Below are 6,000 nucleotides of genomic sequence, written 5' to 3'. Positions count from 1 at the left end.
AAGGAAATGGCAACTCGCTCCAAAAAAAGGTGGAAGCAGGCATCTTTGCCTTGTTCCTGATCTTAACATTTTATCATTTACTAACATGTTTAATTCCATTTTTAAAAAATCTTTGAAATAAGATAATTTCTTTCTATTCCTAGTTTGCTTAGCATTTTTAGAAAATCATAAATGGAAGTTGAATTTTATCAGGCGTCTTTCCTACATTTGTGGAGATGCTCATGTGGTTTTTCTCCTTTTATCTATTAATGGGATGAATTATACTGCTTGATTTTCCAAAGCATTCCTGGCACAAACCCAGCTTGGTCATGATGCATTATCTTTTGTATGTATTGCTGGATTTGATGTGCTGATATTTTGTTTAAGAAAAAGATTGGCCTGTATTTCCTTTTCTCCAGCCATCTTTCGTTTGGATACCAAGATTCAGCCAACTTCTTAAGAAATGAGTTAGGGAGTATTGGGGATCTTTTTTCTGTTCTCTGGAAGAGTTTGTGTTAGATTGAAATTATTAAGAAATGTTTGGTGAAACTCCTGATTTTTTTAAGTTCAGTTCTGACACTCTTTTTTCAAGATTTATTCATTCATTCATTTGATTTGATTTTTTGGTTGTAGTGGGTCTCTGTTGCTGCACAGACTTTCTCTAGTTGTGGAGAGTGGGGCCTACACTTCGCTGGGGTGTGCAGGCTTCTCATGGCACCAGCTTCTCCTGTTGCAGATCACAGGCTCTGGGCATCCGGACTTCAGAAGGTGGGGCACGTGGGCTTTGTTGCTCCACAGCATGCGGGATCTTCTCAGACCAAAGATCAAATAGGTGTCCCTTGCATTGCAAGGAGGAGTCTTAGCCACTGGACCATGAAGGAAGCTGTCTGATACTCTTTGATATAAAGATGTTTGGTCACCAATTCAATTTTTTAAATGGTTACAACATTGTTCACATTTGAAATTTCTCTGGAGCCAAAGTGTATTACTGGTAAAAAGCTGTGCACAGTTCAGTTCAGTTGCTCAGTCTTGTCCAACTCTTTGCGACCCCATCAATCACAGCACACCAGGCCTCCCTGTCCATCACCATCTCCCGGAGTTCACTCAGACTCACATCCATCGTGTCCGTGATGCCATCCAGCCATCTCATCCTCGGTCGTCCCCTTCTCCTCCTGCCCCCAATCCCTCCCAGCATCAGAGTCTTTTCCAATGAGTCAGGTCTTTGCATGAGGTGGCCAAAGTACTGGAGCTTCAGCTTTAGCATCATTCCTTCCAAAGAAATCCCAGGGTTGATCTCCTTCAGAATGGACTGGTTGGATCTCCTTGCAGTCCAAGGGACTCTCAAGAGTCTTCTCCAACACCACAGTTCAAAAGCATCAATTCTTTGGCGCTCAGCCTTCTTCACAGTCCAACTCTCACATCCACACATGACCACAGGAAAAACCATAGCCTTGACTAGACGGACCTTAATCGGCAAAGTAATGTCTCTGCTTTTGAATATGCTATCTAGGTTGGTCATAACTTCCAAGGAGTAAGCGTCTTTTAATTTCATGGCTGCAGTCACCATCTGCAGTGACTTTGGAGCCCAAAAAAATAAAGTCTGACACTGTTTCTACTGTTTCCCCATCTATTTCCCATGAAGTGATGGGACCAGATGCCATGATCTTCGTTTTCTGAATGTTGAGCTTTAAGCCAACTTCCAACAACACAAGAGAAGACTCTACACATGGACATCACCACATGGTCAACACTGAAATCAGATTGATTATATTCTTTGCAGCCAAAGATGGAGAAGCTCTATACAGTCAACAAAAACAAGACCAGGAGCTGACTGTGGCTCAGATCATGAAATCCTTATTACCAAATTCAGACTCAAATTGAAGAAAGTAGGGAAAACCGCTAGACCATTCAGGTATGGCCTAAATCAAATCCCTTATGATTATACAGTGGAAGTGAGAAATACATTTAAGGGCCTAGATCTGATAGATAGAGTGCCTGATGAACTATGGATGGAAGTTCACGACATTGTACAGGAGACAGGGATCAAGACCATCCCAAGAAAAAGAAATGCAAAAAAGCAAAATGGCTGTCTGGGGAGGCCTTACAAATAGCTGTGAAAAGAAGAGAGGTGAAAAGCAAAGGAGAAAAGGAAAGATATACGCATCTGAATGCAGAGTTCCAAAGAATTGCAAGAAGAGATAAGAAAGCCTTCTTCAGCAATCAATGCAAAGAAATAGAGGAAAACAATAGAATGGGAAAGACTAGAGATCTCTTCAAGAAAATTAGAGATACCAAGGGAACATTTCATGCAAAGATGGGCTCGATAAAAGCTGTGCACACTCAATTGAAATTTTCAAAATTTCATTTGATTTAAATTTTCCAAATTATTGGCCAAAAAATGCTCTTGATAGTCTCTTGATATGTTTAAATGTCTTCTCTGTCTGGAGCCACGTTTCCCTTCTATTCCTCTCGATAGTTTTCGGGTGCCACCTCTCCATTTCCTAGTTAGACTGGCCAGAGGTTTGCCTGTTTTCTTACTCTTTTCAAAGAACCAGAATTTGGTGTCATTGGTCACACATGGCACCCCACACCAGCACTCTTGCCTGGAGAATCCCAGGGACGGAGGAGCCTGGTGGGCTGCAGTCCATGGGGTCGCACAGAGTCGGACACGACTGAGCGACTTCACTTTCACTTTTCACTTTCATTCATTGGAGAAGGACATGGCACCCCACTCCAGTGTTCTTGCCAGGAGAATCCCAGGGATGGAGGAGCCTGGTGGGCTGCCGTCTATGGGGTCACACAGAGTCGGACACGACCGAAGCGACTTAGCAGCAGCAGCAGCAGCAGCAGTCACATGTGCCTTATGGATGTTTTCTGTTTCATTTATGTCTATTCTTATCTTTTACATTTCCTTCTTTGTAATTCCTTTGAGTTTATTCAGCTGTTCTTTTGCTAACTTCTTGTGTTGAATGTTTGGCTTATTGATCTTCAGCCTTTTTATCTCACAGAGGCCTCCCACATGTTCTAATGTGTGGAATTTTCCTTCTCATTCATTTCTAAGCATATTCAAAATTTTATTATGCTCTCTTTTTATCCGTGAATTATTTAAAGAGGGGTTTTTTTTTAAAATTTCTGTATTTTTTGTTACTAACTTCATCCTGAATTATGTGGTGGTCAGAAAATGTTATTTGTTCAATCCAACTTTTTGTCATTAACCAAACATTCCTTTTTGATGAGCTAAATGGTCAATTCGCATAAATGTTCCAGGTGCGCTTCAAAAGAATGTCACATCACCAGTTACTTGGTGAAATGTTCTAGAAATTGCCAAAAAGTGACGCTTATAATTCCGTAATTCTCATCTTCTCTATCCTCATCAATTTTGGGGGATGGAGGGCTGCTTGCTCCGTGCAAGTGAGGTATGTCAGACACAGAGGGAGGAGGACCAGTGAAAAGAGAAGAAAAAAGCCCAGCTGAATCCGCCTCACGACAAGAAGCCAATCCAGCAACCCAGAAGGCAGAACATTCCACAGGACAATAGCTTGGTCCCCTCGATTCACGTTAGGAAAATAGGAACTATTCTAAATTTATAAAGATTTACGGATGTAAGCAGCTTGGGCCCTGGGTCCTAATTTAGAAAACCAGTTATAAAGGATATTTGGGGGATAATTGACCTGGGCCTCTCTAAAGCTTGAGGCCCCCCCTTGCCCAGGACCAAGGGCATCCAAGTGTCCTGCCTTTCCAGACGGCCAGTGTATTGATCGTGCCAGAGGAAGGCTGACATTATCATCAACCTATTCCAATGACGATACAAGCTCCAGTTGCCATGATAACAAATGATGGTCCCTAGCACTGGGAGAGTGTCTGGAATATGATAGGGCTTGAAAATACTGTTTTGAATGATTTACCAGTGGATTTTAGAAACGGACTGTTCTTGCTGGGTAGGTTCTCTCTTAGGTCTCTTGATTGGGATAATGGTTTCACAGGTTTATGTAAAACTCACTGACTGTATACTTTAAATATGTAAGTTTATTATAGATTAATCATATCTCAATAAAGCTACTTTCATTTTTTAAAATATCTATTTTGGCTGCACTGGGTCCTAGTTGTGGCATATAAGATCTAGTTCCCTGACCAGGGATCAAACCCAGGTCCCCTGCATTGGGAATGCCAAGTCTTACCCTCTGGATCAACAAGGAAGCCCCAAGAAAGCTGTTTTTAAAAAGAATAAATGAGTATTGTTTTAAACCACTGAGTTTGGGGATGCTTTATTTGATTGCCAAGGCTTACTGATACATCTCCATTATTTTATGTTTTGCTAAAACATTTCCCATCTCATCCGAACGAGAAGCAAGGGCCATTTCCCAAAACGTAAAGTCCAGTTTATGAAGGCTAACAGAATAGATACGTCTGAATAGCAGACATCAAACCCATGGGGAGCGAATGTGCCTAAGTGTGGAGTCATGATGGGATTTTAGGCTCTGAATCCTGAATCATCTATAAACTGCCCGTGTGTTTGCTCAGTCGTGTCCGACTCTTTGTGATTCCATGGACTGTAGCCCACCAGGCTCCTCTGTCCATGGAATTTTCCAGGCAAGAATACTGGAGTGGGTTGCCATTTCCTACTCTAGGGGATCTTCCCAAGCCAGGGATCAAACCCCATGTCTTTTACATCTTCTGCCTTGACAGGCAAATTCTTTGCCACTGCACCACCTGGGAAGCCCAATTGCCCGTATAGCCCAGGACAAATGACCTAATCTCTCTGTGTTTCAGTTTCTTTACCTGTAAAATGGGGAAGTTAATAGCACCTACTTCTAGAGTTGTTTGAACGGAATGAATTAATAGTGAAAAGTACGTGGAACTATTCCTGGTGGAAAGTTGGCCTTCCATAAACGTTAGCTACTAATCTCACCAAATTCGAAGGACTTTAGACATTTTTATACATTTTAAGAGGCAGAATCATACAAAATCCAATCAGTGATGTAGAAACTAAGGTCGGAATTACAAATTTCTTTGAACAGAGGGAAGAATTAGGTAATGGGATGATTCAAGCTCAAGGAAATGGACCAAGAGCTCTGAGATCACCCCACAAGGGAGATCTTGAGACATAAATACGTTTATAGATGCTTAAATGGTCCGGGAGGATCACAGGCAGGAATCTTGGCTAAACGTCTCAGATCTTTATGTGACTTTGAATGGTTGAGTAGGTATCCTCAGAAATTGCTTAAGTGCTTTTTACCCTCAGGAAGACTTAAGTACAGAAATGTAAAAAGAACAAGAATTGAAATGGTAATATTTTCATTTGAAGGCAGTTTTGCTATTTTATATCCTCACACTGTTAAAGAGAACTTGGCTTATTAGAATGGATTGCCTTGTGATTCCAATTTAAAATATGTAATCTAGTAATTGATCTGCACTTGAGATTTTACTCTTTCATACACAGGGCTAGATGGCTCATCGAACTTCAAAGTCGCCATAGTTTTAAGCTAAATGTGTTAAGTTTATAATAATTGGTTAATCACTTGAGAAGATTTATCAGCCTATTCTACTTAGGAAGTTAAGCAAACATGTATGCTGGATAATGCAATATGAAATGTTTAAAGGAGTTTTTGTAAACGAGACCAAAATTAACAAAGCCTTCTTAAAAGTGATAGCTAAACTTTGCTAGACCTCTAATTAAAATAATAAATTATTAATATGTAAGCCAAAATTAAGAGATTAAGGATGAATTAGGGTTTTTCCTTTTGTGTATAACTTTAATAAATTGAATATTTAATTTTAAAAAGCTAAACACACCCCTAAATAATCTTTTTGGCACACAAAAACTCCTTTTAGGGGTATCCAAAAACTAATATTAATGTGTATATGTGTGTATGGGTTTGAGTTGTTTGAGACAGTCTCATCACCTCTTGGGGTGTTCCTGGTGGCTCAGTGATAAAGAAGCGACCTGCCAATGCAGGAGACACGTGTTTAGTCCTTGGGTCAGGAAGATCCCATGGAGGAGGAAAGGGCAATCCACTTCAG

The sequence above is a fragment of the Ovis aries genome, chromosome 3 (genome assembly GCF_016772045.2).
Source record: "Ovis aries strain OAR_USU_Benz2616 breed Rambouillet chromosome 3, ARS-UI_Ramb_v3.0, whole genome shotgun sequence".
Lineage (NCBI taxonomy): Eukaryota > Metazoa > Chordata > Mammalia > Artiodactyla > Bovidae > Ovis > Ovis aries.
This window is presented reverse-complemented; position numbering follows the sequence as displayed.